Source organism: Pteropus medius, unplaced genomic scaffold, assembly GCF_902729225.1.
Source record: "Pteropus medius unplaced genomic scaffold, Ma_sr-lr_union100, whole genome shotgun sequence".
NCBI lineage: Eukaryota > Metazoa > Chordata > Mammalia > Chiroptera > Pteropodidae > Pteropus > Pteropus medius.
Window position 1 is genome coordinate 8,472,806 of NW_024344370.1, and position 22,251 is coordinate 8,495,056.

At 37.5% G+C, this 22,251-nt stretch overlaps 1 long non-coding RNA gene across 1 annotated transcript in view; it reads right to left on the reverse strand.

The window, feature by feature from the left end:
• Positions 1-22,251, reverse strand: part of LOC120608221 (uncharacterized) — a 187,344-nt gene that overhangs the window by 107,049 nt on the left and 58,044 nt on the right. Inside the window, exons 2-3 of the long non-coding RNA XR_005654342.1 lie at positions 17,144-17,237; positions 15,284-15,400 (exon numbers count right to left, since the gene is read on the reverse strand). This is a non-coding gene — a long non-coding RNA (uncharacterized LOC120608221). The remainder of the gene's footprint in view (positions 1-15,283; positions 15,401-17,143; positions 17,238-22,251) is intronic.

The window sequence follows — 22,251 nt, forward strand, 5'->3', positions numbered from 1 at the left end:
GAAGGAAAGTGAAAGGGCAAGTCAGCACCAAAGGGAAGATCGTGTCCTGATACACATAGAAGCATGGCTCCATGGATGGAGGTATATATAATCATTAAGGCATTTCTACTCAGAGAGTAGAATTCTGCTCAGGAAAAGCCTTTCAAATTAAAATTACAAAACTTTGAGTACCTGTATAGACTTTGGGAAACACTGTTATATAGTAGTAATGGCTACATTTTAATTATTACCAATTTATTCCATTTCATTTTGAGTCTTTAACCTCTTCCACTGTGTTGCCCTAACATTACATATTTGTAAGTGTACCTTAAACACAGAGATTAAGAATCACTGTAGTAAGTATTAGCCTCTGATCATACAGCTCTAAAGTGGCAGAGCTACCATCCTAGCAAGGTCTGCCTTCTTTGAGCCAGAGTTTTCACAGCAATCCTTTGTATAAAGAGAGATGAGCATTTCTCCTGCTACACAGCGCCTGGAGCTCAGATTCCCTACACTCTGAGTTTGTTCTCTTCAGGGGCAAATCTGTCTTTTCTGGGCCATATCTTTAGGATCCAGGTGCACCATGGCCGGAAGAGGTGGGCTCTGGACAATGCACGTGTTCTGCCATTGGGCTCAGTTTCCTGCCTCTGACTCTTGGGCCATACAACAGCTCTTTCTGCTTTTTTTTCTCTCATATTCTTGAAACCCGGTGTACCTCGTCTATAATAAATCCTTTGAACCTACAGAATGTGTCTCTTCATTCTTTATAATATAGTTTACCTATTTATAGTTTTATATATTTTAATTTACATTTATTTTTTATAGGCACTAAACAGATTTCATTATAACATAGAGGCTCCATAAATTATCAGTGGTTCCATTAGCTACTTGAATGTCAGGACCAAATACTACAGGGATAGGTAACAATTAGATTCTGTCTAGATTTTCTGTACAATTATTTCATTTTATCTAGCTAGTATGTTTTTTAAAATCAAATACTTCTAAAAGGTTTATAACAAGCAGCAATTTTCTACCCTACCTCATTCCACCTCTTATCCTACTCCCCAGAGGAAAACTTCCTTCAACTAGTCACCTCCACACTCCCTAAAATATGTTCCTGGCTACTTTTATCAATATTAGTTGATATCTACTGCTTTCTGCTTACAACAGATGAGGGTTATCTTTCTCTCATCAGTCATCACCTCTCCTCTCGTCTACTTTCCCAATTTAGTTATCTACAAATTAAATCAATTATCAGTGTCGAAACAATTTTGCCCATGTAAACACTGTTCACTACAGATTCAAGTATGCTCTGGCTGTATTTATTTTCCTGATCAACTTTTTGTTTTTCCTGAAAATTCCAGTTGCCTTATTTATTCATTTGCACTGTCTAAAATCTACATAGTCCCATTACTGAATCCTACTCTTGGAGTGCTTAATTCTTTCAGTTTATTTTGAGTTAGTCACTCTTTAGACAAGTGCTGTCCAATAGAATTTTCTGTGATGATGGATATTTCCATATCTCTATTGTCTCGTATGGAAGCCACTGGCCTTGTATAGCTATTGAACACTTGAAAGGAGTTAATTCAAATAGACAGAAAATTTTTAAATTTTTAATTGGTATGCTTAATTTACACCATTTATATTTACATTTAATAATGAAATGATTGGGTTAAAATTTTTTATTTTGGTATTTGTTTTATACTTATCCCATTTGCTCTTTGCTCCTGTTTTTTTTTCTTTTCCTGACTTCCTTTAGGTGAATTGAGTATTAACGTCTTTTATATATTTCTTCTTGGTTTTATTTCTTTTAGTAGTTGATCTAGAAACTATAATATGTATCTTTAAGTCAGCAAAGTCTACCTTCAAGCAGTATCATCTTGCTTCATGAGAAGTATAGGAACCTTAACATGAGTATGAATTTTATTTCTTCCCTGTGCCCTTTATCCTAATATTCTTCTTATATTTTACCTTAAACCTCCACAAGGCATTTTAATCATTTGTTTTGCTTTAAATAGTCCATAGTCTTTTAAAGCAATTTAAAATTTTATAGACACACATCCAGAGAAAGAAAGAGACAGACAGACAGATAGACAGACAAAAGTGCTAAAAATAAAATAAAATCCTTTAGAAATATTCCTAAATGGTGCTTTTCATTCATTCTTATAGATTTGGAGTTCCATTTCTGGGCCCATTTTGTTTTCCAATTCTTTGTGTGTGGTGATGGGAAGATGATGGACATCTAGCTATGACATTCTTTGCATGAGCTGGGGAGAAGATTGACCTTTCTATACTCTAAATTTGGACAAATCTCTCTGTTTTTGGCCCTACACTCAGTGATGTTCCAGAATCAGCTACTGCCAGCCCATACGAGCTAATCCCGCACATTTCCTCTCAATCGCATATTCAGCAATATCATGTTGTTCACTCAAAACTGGCCATCGTGGGTGTACTCCCACAAGACAGATCAGTAAATGCTACAATCAGGGCTTTCTTTCTTTTCTTCCTTCCTTCCTTCCTTCCTTCTTTCCTTCCTTCCTTCCTTCCTTCCTTCCTTCTTCTTTCGTTTTTTTCAAAGAGTTGGTCGTAAAACATTTACCAGCACACCACTGCCTACACCTTGCTCTCACTTTTCTACTGTGTTTGACACCATGAGTGTCAGGTGATGGGAGAGAGAGGATGACTCTCTCCACAAACACTTCTGGTTCTGTCCCCTTGCCTTGCCATGTCTGGCACCATCCTCAGTATACTGGGGACTCATGCTCCCTTTTTCTTTGTCTCTGTGAGTTTCTACACATTATATTGCTATTTTAGTGGGCCCTTAAAAGGAGGTGAGTAAATAGCGTGTAGCTAAATCTAACCATCTTTACCCAAAAGTCCCGATTTTGTAAATTTCAATAAAATCAGCAACTGCAAGAACCTCAAGAAGGCTTAATGAATCAGGACTAACTCCCAAAACTTCTAGTAACCTCCACATCAGTGCAGGTTATCTGTTAATTTTATTCTTAAGCAAAAAAAAAAAAAAATGAGCTACATGAGCAGCTATTTTTCATCTCTAATGAGGAAAAAATGAAGAAGAAGACTGGTCTTTAACTACAGCATGAATCATTTAGATGTCAGCAATTTGATTCAAGTCAACATCTACTGAGTGATTACTATGTGCTACACAATATATAACTGCTAGAGAGAAAGGAAAGAACAAGGCAGTCACAGTCCAGCCCTCATAGAGTTTATAGTGGAGCAGGGGAAACAATCAAGTAATTTAAAGCACCTCTACAAATATGAGACATATTTGAAGAGGAAAGGTACTACCTACCTTAAGAGCCTATGTTCCATTGAGATTTGAAGGATGTAGAAATGCATATTATTCATGGCTGCAAACAACAGAGGCCTGATAGCTTGTTTAAATGACGTCATTTATTAGAGAATATTAGGTAGCCTACACGATCTCCAGGAAGGTCAGAGAACTGGGCTTGGAAGCTCTGAAGCCATAAATAATGCCCAAATTAAACCATCGGACTATTCTAGTAAAGACCCTCCTTCCACGGGCATAGACAGGCTCTCTGCTGGAATGGCTGAGCTGAGGTGTGGCAAGGCTAACACTGTGCTAGTGCCAATGCTGCCTCTGAAAGATGAATGTCTCTTTGCCCCCTTGCCAGAATGGCCTTTCTTTCTTCATGTTACCTCTTTATAAACTTAAATCTCAGAAAAAAAGTTGCTGGGATTGAGGTAACATGAGGTAACATGAATGTTCTAACTCCAGTGAAGGCTGAGAAATTGAGTTTGTCTCATCTACTTCGAGTTGTAGGAATCTTAAGGTGAGAAACCCTAAAACATAAATTGTTCAAAAGGTGCTTAGTGGCCAAAAAGCATGGGCAATGTCAATTCCAAAATGCACTATCACTATATTGCTAGTTACTTCAACATGTCAGTGTATGTGAGGTCTTGTACAGGGTCACAGATCTTAAAACAGGGAGGGCCTTCCAGAGATCAGCTGGCTGAGCCTCCGAATTCTAGAAAGCAAACTGTTATTATTTCCATTGCTACAAAGGAAGCAGGTGGGTCCTGTGGGTCACACAGCCAGTAAGTGGCAGAACAAAGACCATACTCTTATCTCTCGGGTGTCCACCCACTTCTGTCAAGTGGCTTGGCACCCTTGGGTAAGAAGTAGTGGATGCACGTGGCATGTATGGAGATGGCTGGAGCAGGTAAATTACAAGACCAGTAGCTTAGATTAGGATGGTGACAGTGGAAATGAATCAAGATGGGTAGATGGGAGAGATTGGCAGGAGATAAAATGGGCAGGACACAGCAATAGATTAGATGTGGCAAGTGATGGAGAAGAAAGAGTTGAGATTGATCACAGGTTTTGGCTGATTAAACCATATGATAGTGATGGCTTTTCCTGTAATAGGTAAGAGGGTCTAGAGTGGGAGTGGAAGGTAGGCAGAGGAGATGAGGGATGAAGAATATGACGTGCTCAGTTTGAGATATTTCAAATTTGAGGGGCCCAAAGTACAGCCATGTAAAGATGTTAAGGCAAGAGATCTGCTGGTGACACAGATTTTGGTACTGTTGATAGCTTTACGGTAACTGAAGCAAGGACGTGGACAAAATCACCCAGGGAGAGAGGGTCTGTGGAGATGAGAAAAGAGACTAGGACATAACTCCAGGGACTAGCAGGATATAAAGGATTGGTGGAGGAAATATGTGTGTAAAGGACACAAAAGAAGAGTGACCACAGGAGAAATAGAAATCAAAGAGTGGAAGCATCCACAAATTACATAGTTAAATCCCCATTCCTTGAGATGTCTTAACACATCTTCAAGAGAGGATAGGATATCATGCTTCTTCTTAAGTGTGAATGCTTACCAGATAAGGACTGGATGTTCTCACAGGCAGTTTTATCTCTTTAGGTCTTTAGGGCTATATTTATGAATCAAATACTGACACACGGCTCAAGAGCCATGAGGTGGTTCGTTTGGCATGGTTCGACTTTGGTGTCAGTGTCAGTTTCATTTAGTGTATTGGCTTTCTCCACCTGCATCTCCACCCCCAGAAACTCATTTTTATCTCCATGGTACAAGTTAGCACTGGCTATGTCCAAAGAATAATACCTGATCAACAAGAAAAATGAGACACAGAGAAGGTATGTGGTCCTGGGGCTCTGTAGAGTCAGAAGAAACTTTGAAAGGGCTCCACACTGAAAGATTGGAAAACCCAGCAGATCAAGAGGACTGGCTTGATTCCCAGTTCTCCTCATGGCTTATGAAACTCAAAGAAGCTGCTCAACTCTCATGTAACTCAGGGGCTCACTTTACAAAATGAAAACAATAGAACCATGTTCTCTTTATTTAATGAGAGGATGGCCATAACTATAAGCTCCTTATAACCAAATGGGAAAATATAATAAACAAAATTTTGATAGCTGTCTTTGGAATTGGGGTCTTTATTACAGACTTGCATAAAATACAAAAGTAATAAATTCATGTTATTGGGTTATGTGAACAAAAGACTGGACATCAGGGGTCAAAATGAGCTATTTCCCATCTGCCAGACACATTAAGTTCACCTAGAATATGGCCTATAGACTAAGACTATAAGGACGCTGACCTTTTTAAGCAGTTATTATATAGAGCACAGAATGCGATGTGGCTATCACTCTGACTGGATAATTACATAAAATTTAACATCTCTCACAGTTTTCACAATTGAAGAGATTTTCTAGAGATTTCCAAGCCATAATTTCAACCTAACACAAACATTAGAGTTGCATGTTTTACTGCACTTTTGGGGACTATTTCTGGGCTGAGTATTCACCAATAAGCATTGGGAAGTGTCTGGTCTTGCAGATCCCAGAGGAGTTTACAGCATTCTTTCCTGACTTCTTCACCCCAGAACACTATTGCATTTCATATTGATTAATATTAGCAATATCTTATTAATACTATTTTACTTTACATTATGTCTTTATCCAAAGGGTCATACACGCTATATCAGCAAGTCTCATAATAGCTAGAAGAACAAAAAACTATATTCTTGATTTATCTGAATAAAGAAAATGAGACAGCGGGAAGACAAGTTCCTTGTGTATGTCCTTTGTATATCAATAAGTATTACCATGCTGGTTTCTTTATAAAGGAGGAGTTTCATAGTGACAGAAAGATGTTAAAATAGGATTCTAAAGACTTGGTTCCTTACTCTGGCTCAGCCACCAGCTGAGGCCAAGCTCCTGAGGGCACCACACCAGTCAGACTCATGTGAATGCTGCAGACAGGTGAAAAATTTGATGCTTTTTCAAACTTAGATCCTTTAAATATTTGTCCAAAATTTAAGGGTAAGGCCGAGTACTAGGTGTGGGAAATAGACCTTAGTGATCAAAACAAGAATGTGCAGTTTCTTGGTTCCATCCTCCTCAAAGGCAATTTCATGACTGTTTGACCTCACAAGTGCCTCTGTGGTTGTCACACTCTACACCCTTGTGGCTCATCTTTATATTTCTTCGAACCCCATCAGTTTTGCAGGGGTCTGGTAAATGTAATTCACTGCATCTCCTTACCCCTCCAAGTGATGTATTTAGCATTATCTGCTGCCCCAGGTAATGCCCAGGCTGCACTGCTTCCCAATCCAGCTTTGCTCAGATAGGCTACTTAACCTCGCTGGGCCTTGTTCTCAGAGATTTCAAACTAACTTTAACAGTAGAACTCTTGTTAAAACAAAATCTACATGGAAGTCGAACACAAAATATTACATAAAAGCTGGAGGAGGAGAGAGGGGGCCGCTGGAAGTTCCTTTCCTTCACCCCTCCCCAACGTTGCTCTTACGTTGTGTCAGGAGGGCAAGAAAATCTCCAATGGTCTATGAAGCATACTTGGAAAGTACTGAAATTATCTCCAGGGTGAATTTCAGCTCTCACATTTTACAATTCTGCTTGAGTGTGTTAAGGGCCGTGGAGTAGGTGGGAGAGGAGGCAGGAAGTAGACGGAGAGTTACATAATGTCACACACTTCCCCCAATGTTTAGTCAGTCAGTTTGTCTCCAGATGGTGGTTGTCCAACACCACTGTGCTGATCCCCAATGGTTTAGGGGAGAGAAGTGAGTGAGTCTCTTCCTCGAAACCAAGAGGAGAGGAATGCTAAGAAAATGACTCAAACGTCTAGGGTTGGCCACACAGGAATCCCTTCCACTACACTGGGGACTGCTGACAGCTCCATCTGAAACCACAGGGCTGCAAACTTGAAGCTGCTGGAGTATATATATATATATATATATATCTTTTAAAAGTTATAAGAGGGCAAATGGCAGCATTGCTATGACTCAGCATGGCAAGATACTTGAGTTTCCCCTGGGTGGTATGGACACTGTGGAAGATGCCTGGGCTCAAGCTATTTTATTGGTAAGCCTCAATACATAAGACGCTATGAGATGGGCCATGTGATATATATTCTCCAACACTGCCATCAATCATTCCTCCCATCTTCATAAGCACCTCCTGCCAAGAAGTGAAGTTTATTTCCTTTACCCTTGGATTTGAGCTAGCGAACCACCTGCTCTGACCAGAAGAATGTATTAGAAGTGACAATGTATCAAACTCAGGCTTAGTCCTTAAGGAGCCTGGTAGCTCCTGCTTTTGCTGCCATGAAAGCCAGCTACCATGCTACATGAAATCTCAGGCTAGACTGCTGAAGGGTGAGGGACCACATGGAGAGTGGTTCTGGAGGATGAGAGGCCACCTGGGACATTCAGCCTCAGCCAAGCTCCCAGGAGAGTACAGCTGCATGAGCGACCTCAGCCTACACCAGCAGGAAACCACCCACCTGAGCCCAGTCTACTCAGAATTGTAGGAAATAATACATAATTTGTTGCTTTATACCATTATGTTTTGGGGTGCCTTGTTTCATAGTGGTAGATAACTAAAATAATCAAGAGTGCTAGCAAGGTGGAGGAGAGAAAAGATCCCAAGGCACATTGCCCCTTCTAAGGCACTATGCAAGGGGAGAACCCTGTAGACACTCTGTGGCTGATAACCATGAGAATATCAGTTTCCTAAGAGGTACATGTCCTGTTGCCAGGACTGTAGCAATGCCTGAGCATCACGTTATAATGAAAGCATAACAGTAATGATAGTGCACACCTATACGGCACTGTTCTAAGTGATTTACATATATTTTTTCACTTAATCTTCACAGCAACTCCATTAAGGAAAGTTCTATTATCATTCCATTTTACAGATTAAGAAACGAAGGCATAGAGTGATTAAAAGACACATTTAGTATGTGGTAAGATAGACTTTCTAACTCCAAAAGCTATACTCATAACCACAAAATAATACTGCCTCTCATAAGAACCTAAGTGTTTAATAGGTATGGTTGATTTATTTAAACAGCACACTTTAACATTTTTCAATTTTCAATGCAAAATCTAGCTGCACCTTACAAGAATAAAACATCGCAAATAAATAGGGTTTATTCTAGGAATGTAAGATCAGCTCAATAATTGAATCATATATAATATTGTATTAGTTTCCTATTAGTTTCCTGTAAGAAAGTACCACAAACATGGTGCTGGGCCAAAATCAATTTGCCAGAAGGGCTGCCCTCCCTCTGGAGGCTCTAGGGGACAATTATTTCCTGGCTTTTTCCAACTTTTAGAGCTACATTCCTTGCATTCTTTGGTTCATGGACCTTACTTCTACCTTCAAAGCCAGCAGCATAGTATCTTGCTTCAGTGGCCACTTTTGCCTTCTGTGTCAAATCTCTCTCTCTGTCTCCCTGTTATAAAGATATTTATAATTACATCTAGGGCCACCCAGATAACCCAGGATAACCTCCCCATCTCAAGATGCTCACGTCCGCAAAGTCTCATGTAAAGCAATATTGGCAGGCTCCAGGGACTAAGATGTGCATATCTTTGGGAAATATTATTCTGTTTACCACAAATATTTGTAATATTATTAATATAATTCACAACAATAATAAATCTAAGGGAAAAAATTATCTGTATAGATTCTTTCAAAAAGCCTAAATTTCAACATTGGTTCTTAACTTTTAAAAGCAATTAATAAAATGGAATAGATGATATGTTATCATGTTTTATCACTGGCAATCCAAAACCAGTATACTTTTTAATGGGAAATTCAAGCCTATTCCCAGTCCCAAATGTCAGGAATTGATTGTTTTCCACCATCATAACTACTAATTAATGTTGTTTGAGGCTACTGATGAATACAGTTAGACGAAAGGTTTAGATATATAAAAATTAGAAAGGAAGAAGAAAAAGTATCATTATTACAAGCATATAATTCTCTACCTAGAAAATCCATGAGAAGCAACTGAAAAATTATTTGAAAAAATGAGATATATCAGGAGGTACACAACTAATGTAGAGAAATAAATAGCCTCTATATGTACAAACAATATCAATTAGAAAAAATAAAGGAAGATCTCATTAGCAGAGCAACAAACAAGAAATATATATAATCTATATAAAAACACTCATGTATTTCTGAAAGGCAGAAAAGAAAATTGGTAAAATAAAAAGATAAACCATGTTCTTGGAAAGGAAGATTCCACATGATAATGATGTCAATTCTCCCTAACGTATCCTATAAGTATAAGGCAATCTCGGCAAAATTACTAATAGAGTGGTTTTTGCAAGTTAGATAAGGAGTGTTAACGTTTAAATGGAGAAGTAAACTTTTTTTTAATTACTAGTTTCGTTAAGCAGATTATAAAGCTACAATAATGAAAGGACTTGAATAGAGAAATCAATGGAATAGAATAAAAAGTACAGAACTATACCCAAATACAAATTTAGGATTTGATAAAACTGGCATTTCAATTGAGGTAAAAAAAAAAAAAAGGATTGTTCAATAAAATGGTATTGGCACAACTGAGTAGACATCTGGGAAAATTAAATTAAATTAAAATTAAAATGGATTTATACTTCACACATTTAGAACAAGTTCTAGATGGAACAAATATTTACATGTTAAAAAATGAAACCATAAAAGTACTAGAAGAAAACGTGGATAATTTTTTTCATCTCTTGGTGGGGCAGCTTTTAAAATAAAGATATTTTTAAAAGTATTTTTCAATTTAACAACAACAATTAAAAATTTTCATGACATAAAATAAAACAAGCAAAATGAAATGATAGATAACAAACTAGGAAAACTGCAGGCTATAGCTAGTTTTCCTAACATAAAAAGAACTGCTACAAATAATAGATAAAAGTTAACAATTGAATAGATAAAAAGGAAAAAGATAGGAATGCTCAAATCACAGGGGAAAAAATCCCACGCATGGCCTTTAAACATATAAAAACGTCCTTATAATAGGAGAAAAATAAATTTAAACTACACTAAAATCATTTTTTAGTTATCAGTCAGGTAAAGATCAAATAGTTTAATGGCATACAATATTGGTGAAACTGTCAAAAACAGGCATTTCCACACATTGATAGTTAGAATGTAACTTGATAAGACCTCTACAAAAAATAATTTGGCAAAATCTGTCGAAATAATACACACACATATTCTTTGATCCAGCATATCACTTCCTACAATTTATTCCACAAAAACTTATATATGTGCAAAATGATGCCTATAAAAAAGTATTAATTGCAGAATTGTTTATAACAGGAAAAATATTTTGGGAATTACGTAAGTATCAGTAAGTAAATGATTAAGTAAAATATGGAATGTTAATACATTGGAATATTGTACAGCCTTAAGAATATCCTTATTCACTGATATGAGATACCCACAAAGACATATTGCTACAAGAAGAAAAAAAAATCATGGTACATAATAGTGTATATGGTAAGCTAACATTTTGATTTTTAAAAGGCATTTTAAAAGATTATATCCATGTATTTATATGGAGATAGTATTTATTATTTCTCTAGAAGTATATACAAGAAACTGTTCATTTTGATTGTCTGAGTGGTACAAGTGACCTGGGTGGTTGAGGACTAGAGTAGGAGGGAGAATTTGTACATTTTGAATTTTGAAAACACTTCTTATTCTTAAAATGTTCTTTTAAACATAATTCCTTTAAAAAAAATCATAGTTAAATAATATCCCAAAGTTAGAGTACAATTTAGAAACACATATGAATTAATTTGAATTGGGAAGCTTTCTCATGAATTTTCCAGTTTTTAGTCATGGCTTTGACACATCTGGTTCTATCTCTGGGCATGAGAAAGCACACTCCTGTATTTTATCCTAACCCCTTCTGGGCTTATTATGAAGTAGCCCATGGGCAGATTTTTTGCTACACAGTGAGACCTTTATATGGTTTCTTCCATTTGCCTCCCACTCCTTCTAGTTCTAACTCCTCTGTTCTTTGTATTGATGTTAAAATCTTCAATCTTATTCACAGCTCAAACGCATTCTATTGTGTTCGCACTACTTTCCCCCTGAGGACACTGTATTCCGGCAGGGGTTATACACTGAATTCCCAAACGTCATCATATGAATGAGTTTATCAGCTCTTCTCTTCTTTTGCCAAGAGTGATTAGAATAGTTGCAAAGTATAGTAACAGACGGTATTAGTTATCTATAATTTATTTATTGCCACGTAATAAATTACCTCAAACCTTAGCAGCTTAAAACTTCACACATTTATTATATCGCAGTTTCTGTGGGTTAGAAATCTGGCCTAGCTGGGTCCTGTGCTTCAGGTTTTCTCATAGGTTTCAATCAAGGTCTTGACTGGGATGTAGTTATCTCAAGATTTAAGTGGGGAAGAACCTACTTCCAAGTTCATTCACATGGTTGTTGGCTGGATTAAATTCCTCACAGGTTGTTGGACCGAAGGCCTCAGTTCCTCATGGGTTGTGGGCCAGAGACCACATTCAGTTTTTTGCCACACTTGGTCTCTTCTAGCATGGCAGCTTGCTTCATCAAAGCATGCAGGACAAGAGGCAATGGAGAGATGCTGCCTGTCTGGAAGTCACAATCTGAAACCTTACTATGAAAGTGTTATCCATCATTTCCGCAATATTTTATTGACCAGAAGCAAGTCATTCCAGTAGAGGAGATTACACAGAGCATGAACACCAGGAGGTGGGAGTCACCGGGGGCCATCTTGGAAGTTGGCCCGCCACACAGTGACAGTACAGATTTACTCAGTTCTCACCAGAAGAAGCTAGGGAGGTACAGAGATGCCGGGTGTGAGCAATTCTTAATTATCTGTGAGAAAACCTATTTTAGAGAAAATCCACAGGCCTCCCTTTGACATAATCTCCACTATTCCCCTCATGGAGCCCTATCCTTCATTGACAACAGGTAATAATATGGCAAAGTGTTTGCTTCCTTTTCTTCTATTATTACTGTCCTTTCTCTGGTATAGGTACTGATAAGCAGCAAAATCTCTCTAAAATTAAGAAGTCAGGCAAATAGGGGAGCAGAGGAACTGAATAATCTATTTCCTTGATCATCAGCCCTTGGATTATCTACATTGACTAAAATGTAATTCCTTTAAAAAAAAAAAAAGAGGAAGAATGAGAACTTTACAATAATCTTCATTCTAGCCAAAAATAATGTCATAATCCAGAACTTTCTCTAAGTTTTTATCATACAAGGTAAGATACCCATCAGAAAAGAAAAATTTTGAGATAGTTTCTAGCCCTTTAATGATTTTAATCAAATATTTTCTTCAAAGTACAAAAGCTATGCCTCAGTTGGAAGCAGCAATATATATAAAATATTTGTACTTCAACCCATATAATTTTTTAACTCTTCTTTGTAAATGACATCATCTTCTAAAAAATCCTTATTTTCCTCTACATGTGTTAAAACAAGACTAGAATTAGAGTATTAGTTAATCCCTTTCCTCTAAAAAACACAGAACTCTCACACACTTTCTTGCTGGCGACAATAGTATTATCTTCACTTTTCAGATGGAAAGAGAGACCTAGTGAGTGAAGGCCTGGACCAGAGCCACAAGGTGAGGGAGAGAGCAGAAATTCTAACAAAGAGTTCGAGATCCAAGGCCTGGGCAGAGAGGCTGGCTGGCTAACCTGGACAACACAGATTAAACACACGGAAAAGGTGGTGTTTGTTTCTGACGGTGAAAATTGTGTTGGGGGGGCGGGAAATTTGGACTTACATATTTCCTGCTTCTCCTTTTTGCAGCTTCTGATCACTTCTCCTTCTTATTTAGTGCTTGGAAAGTCTGACATAAGCTCAAACCTTTTAGCACGAGGCCTTCCTATCTCCCCAAGCAGGAAGAGTGTCTGCTCACCTTCCACGCCCATTGTCCCCACATTTAGCTCCCTTTTAACAAAAGTGTGGCTCCACATTTCCCTCCAATGCATGTTTTTTGCCCCACAGCCTGATCCCTGGAAGATATATTATTATTCTAAGAAAAGCTACCAACAGCCTATTCTATGGAAATCCCACCCAACTCCAAGGCAAATCACACAAAAAGTTTTTAGGAAAACAGTAGGCACTCATGCCTGCGAATTTAGAATATCCAACCTGGGCACTGCATAGGGCATGATCTCGTTCAAATGGTTCTCAATTTAATGTGTGACAGGATGGAAATTCAGGAGATTCTTTTCATTTCCCAAAGATATACTTATTCTTTTGGGACACATTCCTGGTTTTCTTTTCTATAATCATTTCTGACGTATTACTTATCAGACTCCAAGTTCCCTCAAAGAAAGGAATTAAATAGTCAGTCTCCATTAGAAATGTTATGAACAGCCAAACAATTTTAAGAGCCTTACTCTAGATATCATTAAAAGATATATGTTGTAAAATCATTGCATCAAAGTTTAGAGATGTTATAAACTCTAATTATTAACAAAACTGAATATACAAATAAGACAATGATTACAAATCATTACCTATATAAAATAAAAGCTGTGTAATACTTTGCACAGAGATAGCACCTTTTCCTAGTAAGACCTATTCTATTCACATATACACATAAACAGAGACCCAAACATTCACAAACCTCAAGTGGATTGAATAAAAACTCTTTATAGAAACTCTGCAACATACTTTTGCATAGGTATCTCTAAATTAAAACTATGGTTTTATATGGATACCACCTAGTGGCCCAGAAATGAGGCATCAACTAAAAGAAGTTGTATTTAAGTTACACTAAGAAATAGAGACTATATCATTCACAATATGCTCTAAAGTCTCTAATCTGTCTTTACCCACATAACTTCTCTGCACTGATATTTTCCCTACACCAAGAAGAAAGATATAAAAATAGTAGCCCTGATTCCACTCTTCTCATAGTAGCTCATTTTATAAAATAGCAGTTCTTCCCACATTATGTGAAGATATTCTATAGCAAAGCTGTGGCCCAACCCTCCCAATACCTGTGAGCATTTGTGGAATCTAGGTAAGAAGGGAGTCTTTGTCCAAACTCATTTTCTCAACAAAGCCAACTTTACAATACTTATTTTAAAAGTGCAAGACCCCCAAACTTCCAATCCCCTTAATTTGCTCTTTGTTTTCTTTCTTTCCATAGAACTTATCATCTTCTAATATGCTGTGAAGGGTAGCAAAATATACCATCCTAAAATATGCCACTTTGGCATAAAAATCATTTTGAGCTAAACACAATTGAGAAGAAGCAATTATAAGGAAAGCTCTCCGCCCTCTCCCATTTACCTAAAGCGAGACATAAATTTGTAAAAGTGTCCCCCTTCCCCTCTCTACCAGGAAGGACAGAAATTAATCACCAGAGACAACTGTAGACCCTTATCAGTCCAGAGATGACACCAGAAGAACCTACATAATTAACTTTATTATCTAGCCCTTATCTTCCATTAGTTCCCCCATATACTTACCCTTCGCACAATTTGCTACCCTAGAGACTCAGTCCTTTCCTTTGTCTTGTCACTTCTCCAAAACTGTATTGTTCTTTTAAGATACTATGTAAGCCCAAGTTCTAACCACCCGCTTTGAGTTACTCATCACTGAGCACTCTCATGTGTTTGTGTGATACATATGTTAATAAATTTCTCTCTCTCTTTTTTTTCTCTTGTTAATCTGTCTTTTGTCAATCGAATTTACAGGGCCCCAGCTAATGAACCTAAAATGGGTAGAGTTAAAAAAAAAATTTCCTCCCCCACGGCTAGATAATTAATTCATTAGATTTATTATTTATTATTTGTCTCCCCTCACTAGAATCTAAAATCCACATTGCTAAGGATTTTGGTTTGTTTCGTACACTCATATATCCCAACTGCCTAGAACAGAGCCTGGAGAAGTAGGCATCTAATATATAAATGCTTGTTGAAGGCATGAATGGAAGATGATTTGTAAATGACTTACATTTAGCAGTTCTTATCTTCTAGCTTCTGGTTTGAAACTAAACACTCAGGGTAAAGAAATCGTGCTGTGGCTCCAACTCACTGCTCATGTCTCATCAATGAGGCAAAAACACTCCACCTAGGGGAGAAATAGAAAGAACACAGAAAAAAGTGAGGAAGAAAATAGCCAGGCTGAGAGAGAGAGGAGTCAGTCTAGCTCCCCTCCTCCTCTCTCCCAGGGACGAGCTGTCTGCACTTCCTATTACTCGACTCTGTTTCCATTAAAAACAAACTAAATACCATTCAGAGAAACCTGTTAGCAAAAGCAATTCTGTTTTCAAAGTAATGTTGTTTTCTGTTTTGTTTTGTTTTTAAGTGGAACCAAAGAAAAAGTGATGATGGCGGCTTAGAGACAAATAGACATTCTCTCCATTTCTTTTAAAAAAATTTTTTTTGGTAAATGTTGGGAAAGATAATCAAGAAATACTAAAAATAAATGTGAAAGTGAATAAGGTAACATTCTTTTATGAGTGTAATAATATTAGGTAGGTGTATATATATATTTATTATTCCTCAATTTATAAGGTTTTAAAAACATGATCATATTTTCTTCTTCCTACTAAAATGACAAAGATTAGTAAATGCTTCAAATAATATTATACACAAGCTATCCCTTCCTTGCCATGTTTAGTACAGTGCCAACTGCGTAGTAAGCACTTAGAATTTGTAGTGATAATTATTACGAATGAGTTAATAAAGAATAAAAAAACTGTAAGAGAATATAGGAAGAAGAACATTAAAATAAAGGGATTCAATTGAGAAGGAAGGAGAGAGAAGGAAGAGGAGAAAGAGGGATCACAGAAATGAGAGGCAAATGAAAGATTATCCAGCAGTTCTTGTTCAAATAATTAGAAGACTAAACCCTTCAAACGTCATTCTCCATGTGGAGATAATCCTTGAGCGAGAAAAATGGGGGTGAGCCTGGTAGATTCTTTCAAAGCTCAAAAGCCAAATTTTATGGAAGAAAAATCATTTGATGTAGATGGTCTGGGACGTTTTATTAAGTGCTAGTGAGAGCTGTTGCCCAGACAGCTAACAACACTCTGCCCGTGATTTATTCAAAGAGCTAGTGCAGCAAAGACACTGGCAACATGCACTTCACGCTGCCCAGCACTGACTTTGAGTCCACACTGGAGGACCACCTTCAGTGCTTAATATCACCATTCATCATTCCCTCCTCATTGGGCTGCCTCTCCAAGTTTGGAGCCAGTAGGGTCTAGTACTGGTTAGCAATCCTGCTCTTTGAAATCTGCAGTTCAAGGTAAAAAGCCACATACTTTGTGACTATGCACAAAGGTCCTCAGCTACAATAACGGGCTTTTCAGCCACCAAACAACTTTGCATGGGGAACCGGTGGGTCACCTTGGTCCTGCAAGAGAGCAGGTGATCTACTTAGTCACCATGCAATGATCAATGCACAGTAGTTCCCTTAGTCTTCCTGAACGTATCCCTGACCTTTTACCTTGTCCAGTTATTTTAAAGAACTGACAGGAAATGTGCAGAAAAATTGGAGGTAGTATTTATAGAACTTAGATGATCCAATCTCTCCTTTACTTTTATTTCTTTTAAAAGCTAACTGGTTCTGTAGTTATTTCTTTTCCTTTGTTGGGGGAGGGGGAAGCTCATGTTCACTTGTATATACTTTTAAAACTGAAAAACCCGATAGTTCAATTTTCTACTAACTCTCAGAAATGCATCACGGTGTGAATAAATCTGAGCTCTGATCTGACCTTTATCTTTACAATATAACACGAGCACAATAATAATTTATAGGGCTCAGTCGTAAGTGTGACATTTCAATGAGTCGGGTAAATATCATTACCTGAAGCCAGTAGCCCGCCAGGATGCAGTCTGAGAGGCAGGTGGGTGCAGACATTTTCCCATGGAGAATCATTAATCTGATGGTGGGTACGGACCTGAAATCAGCAAAGGTTTCACTCATCATGTTGGTTATGTATTATGTAACCAACAGCAAAGGTTTCACTCATCATGTTGGTTATGTATTATGTAACCAACATGTATTATGTTGGTTAACAATTGACAATAAGTTAAAAACAAAATCAAAAGGGGAAACAATGGGATTTCATTTAGCTGAAGAACAAGGAAGTCTCTGACCCTAGCTGTGTTAGGTTGATTGACCACTGAACAACCCAGATGCATGAATAATTGCTCAGGCCTTCCTTCCCTCACTATGCTTGTAGAGGGGACAGTCTTGGAGACCAGAGAGGTTATGAATGGAGCAGAACCCCCCAAAGGATGACAGTTAGGAAAGGAGTAAAAACTGAAAAAGAAAATGAATTGATGGCTCTGTCTGTCTTTGAAGCCCAACCAACATGTAAATCAGGGAAGATATTTGCCATCCAATCTCACTCTGTTCTGGGAAGGCAAAGGTACCAAACATCCTTTCTTCTCACCTTCCCAAATTCCCAACCGCACTTAAGTCTGACTTTCCTAGACAATATGTTTTGTTGCATGACCCCAGGATCTCACGAGCAGCCTGAAGAAGCAGGTCACCCAGATGTGTTTTTTACCCTTCCCTTCTGTGACTTCTCCGTAACTAGTAGACAGCCCTTCAGCCTGGCTGGTGATCATCAAATTCTTTTTTATAAAGACAGAAGTATGGAAACTCTGGAATTAGCTGAGAATATCTAACAGCTACATAATATATGTTTCTTTTTATGTTTGCCTCTTTTCATCGTATCATGAGAGGCACAACATCACAACCACACTTCCCATTTTGTATCCGTTTATCCTGTCCCCAGCATAGGGGTTCAGAACGAGCCACCCCAAGATGTGCCTCAGTGGTATGTAGATTATTTTGAGCTAAAGGTAATTTTAGTTTCAGGCTTAAAAGAAACTTCTGCCTGTCCCTTTAACTACCTAGAAGAATTTGAATTAGGAGCCTTGCCCATGATAAGAGATTTTCAGTGATAATCTCTTTTTGACCCACCTATATGGCAAGGCAAACTCATTTACCCTTTTATCTGCTCTTCTTATCATCCTGCAAGGATCTTTTGAAGCCTCCAAGGTGCATTACCTCATCCCTAGCTCAGGATGTCTTATATACCTAAATCCTCCTTTCTATCTCTGAACCTCTTGTGCATATGGGGGAGGGAGGTCTCTGACTTTCTCATGTATGCGGGGTTTCCATAAATATGTATGTATTAAATTTGGTTATTTTCTCTTGCTAATCTGTCTCATGTCTATTTGATTATTAGACCAGTCAAAAGAGAGAAGTTTGTCCCTCACCCATAGTAGAATGGCAATACTCCCTGAACCACATCAAAATGATGTACAGAAAGCAAATTCTCAAAAAATAAAACCTCTATTTAAAAAGAATGCTAACAACGGCAACCCACGATATGTTCTGATAAAAATTTGCACTTTAATAGGGAAATTGCTCTCCTAGGGACTAAAACCATCTTCATGTTGCAGAAAAGCCCCCTTGGTTCAGAAGTTTTCTCCTCTAAGCCAGCTCTGCCTCCTCCCTCCAGCCCCCAACTTCAATTATTATGCTTTGGTAGGTTTCAGCAATATCTTGACCAAGTTCTCCTTTGTATTGGAAGAAAATGTTTGCTTTTTGTGAAATACATTTATACACTTGTCTTGCCCATAACCAACAGATTAAATACACACACATATCAATTGCCAAGAGCTCCAGCTGTTTAGATTTTCACCCAAACATGTGAATAAAAACCGCAGGCAAAACAAGTACTGTCTCTCATACCTTTTATGGATTAACAAATAGCCCTTACCCTGCTGATGCCCGTTCTTAATTGGCCTATGCTGTGAGGAGCAATTAAGCCTAAATGGCCACTTGCTGAGGTGCTGGTGAAAGAAATGCTGCAGCTTGAAGCATTTGCATCCTCCAAATAGAACACATATGCTTTGCTTTGGTGCCCATAAAGAAAAGAGATTTACTTTTTTGTGTGTGTGCTTTTAAAAGTGAAAAGAGGCCACTGTTTCATGAACTAGGTGGAAATAATTTAAGAAGCTTCTTTAGACATAAAATAATTTTTGCAACTTTTGTGCAAATAAGAGATGTCAAGATGGAAGGGCTTTGTTTCTCCGTGAAAGAGAGGCCTCTCTCCTCCCTCAATTCTTGGTGTGTCTCCATTGTGTGTGCAAAGGACAGACCAGAATCGGCAAAATGAAGCAATGAGATAATTCCCTGGACACAAACAGACCCTCACCTAAACGGCATATAACAGAGGAAGAGAAGTTTTATTAAAGAATATTCAGAGGCATTATTTTTCAGCACGCATTTTTGCTCTTGAAAATAGAATAGAGCAAAAATAAAGAGGTTAACCACATGATATCACTAATATGTGGGATATAAATCTAAAAGCAAAAAACGAACAGGACAAACAGATTCATGGACATGGACGATAGACTAATCGTTACCAGAGGGCAGGGAGGGAGGAGGGAGAGGGAGGTAGGTGAGGTAAAAGGGGTCAAATATGTGGTGACATTAAAGAATTTAAATAAATAAATAAATAAATAAATAAGAATAAAAAACAAAAAACAAAATTCAACCAAAGAAAGAAAGAAAGAATAAAGAGGTTGAGATAGGACTGGCCTGGCCCTGTTGGCACGGAAAAGTCCTTTCAAGCACCCCTCATGAAGTTTGAGGAATAGAGTATAGAAATAAAATGGAGTCACTATAGTCAAGCTAAATTACTAAAATTAAATAGGTTGAGGCATGAGGAAGCACTTCTAATCTTGTATTAAATAGTCTGGGAATTTAAACTTTTAAACCTTCCAATTCTATGTCAATGCCTGGATATATATCAGATCTCTAGATAACCTTCTAATTATCCCCTAAAAGACTCAACTATCCAGACTACCTGACATACACCTGACATGCATTATCCAGACCAACAAACATGACTAAACCTCCTGGTGCCTCAACTGGCATCCATCATCCACCTGCCTGATATCTGACTGATAACTGTCCTGGACCAATCCGAGGGCTAAGAATGCAAAACTGATTATTCTCAAAAATGTACTTTTTACTATAAGAATTCTCAAATTTTCTTCTTCGTACCACTTCTGGGTTTTTGCCTAGTTTTGTTTCCAGTTTGCAATCCTAAGACCCTTGAATAAATCTTTATCATTTATTTCTAGCCAAAGCCTCCAAACTCTTTTTTAGTTCATTCAACACATTCTTCAGGCATGCAGACACATGCACTGTTGGCCTCGGTTACTGTTATCTGTGCTGTTTTCTTTTAGCATGGACAAGGGCCAGAGGAGATAAGCTGGACTTTTCTCCTGAGCCATGTGGAGAGCCATTGAAAAGGTTTTTTTTTTACTGTTGCTGTTGCTTTTCTCATAGGAAAAGAGAAAATCCATTGCTTTTGTAAACATTATATTCATTATTGAAAAATAAACTTTAAGTGATCAAAGGAAAAAAATGAAGAAAAGATTTTTAAAAATCACTCGAAATTCCTCTATCCAGAGATATCGATCATTTATCATTCTGTGAATGCCATTCCAAACATCTCTGTATGTATATATATAGATAAAAGAAATAGGAATAATTCTACAAAACCAAGATCATAGTATAAGAGCTCTATATTTTTAAGTGTTTAGTTTTATTTTATTTCACTTTACCAAAGCAACAAAAAGCTGTAGTAATATTGAGTAAATTATTAACCTTCAGAAAAACTTTCCTCCCTAATGAGTTATTTTAACATTTAAAATATGTCTTTTTGTTGTGGGAGGCTGACCTTACATTGTAGTTTTTGGAAGAAAACTACTTAAGTTCAAATGTTTTGGGGCCTGCAAATTAAAGGACAATAGATTAACAGGAGAAAAGTTTGGGTTTATTTACATGTGCACCTGAGAGCACTCAGTAATGTGTAATTCACTGAAGAATGAGAGGCAAAGGTTTATATACTAACTTAACAAAAAAGAAGAGGGGGTTGGGTGTCAATGGGAAAGTATGGAAGGGTCTTTTGAGTTTTTTGATGCTAATGGAGAGCTGAGTTCAAATGTTCTCATGCTAATGGTTAATCCTCTCCCAAATAAGAGCTTCCTCCAGAGGAGGATTCATGAAAGCCTTGTTTTCAGGAGGTTTTGCTTAAATTAGGTAATGTTTCTTTTTGTGGCTATTGATTGTTCAGATGTTTTTCAGTTTAAAGTAATTTTTATATCACTTTGGTGGGCTATTAATCTCTTCATAAGACTTTTAGCCACCTCCCTAGCTTCCACCCAGTAGACACCAGTGGAAACGCCTTCTTTCCCCAGTGGGACAACCAAAATGTCTCCAGACATGTCCAAATGCCCCTGGAAAGCTGGGTCAAAATCACCCCGAAGTGAGAACCACTATTTCTATTTAAAAAATAGAATTAAAGAGAAAAAAATAACTAATAGATTGAAACCATAATTTTTAATCATATAATTTCTATTTACTCCTCTTCATGAAAAATTTTTTAAAAATGATACTTTTAATTCCTTCTGCATTTCCTGCTCCCAACTCCCAACATTGGTTAGCCATTTTTCTTATGTTTTCAAGATTTAGAACACTTATATTTTATTCTATAACTATAATTCTGACAAGTAGTAACATGTTAAAATAAATCCAGGTTCACCCCATGTCCTTTACCACAGCTTCTCTATTCATTCCTCAGTTCATGAAATAGATGTTCAATTGCTCTAGGAGTCTTCTCCACAGCTGGAGGTAAAGACTTCGAATTATACATAGACATAAAGTACTCCCACATTCTAGAGTGAACTGCCAGACAGACCCTCCAGAACTTTCAAGAAACATGGCAGTTCCAACCCTGCTATTATCTCTCGTTCCAGCCTACTTATGCAGAAGACAAGAACTCAAGTAATATTGTGGGGATCAGCTGGGAGGATTGTGCTTTGCCATTCCTCTTCTGCACTTACTCCTAAACACATATATATAAACACAGCAAGCCAAAG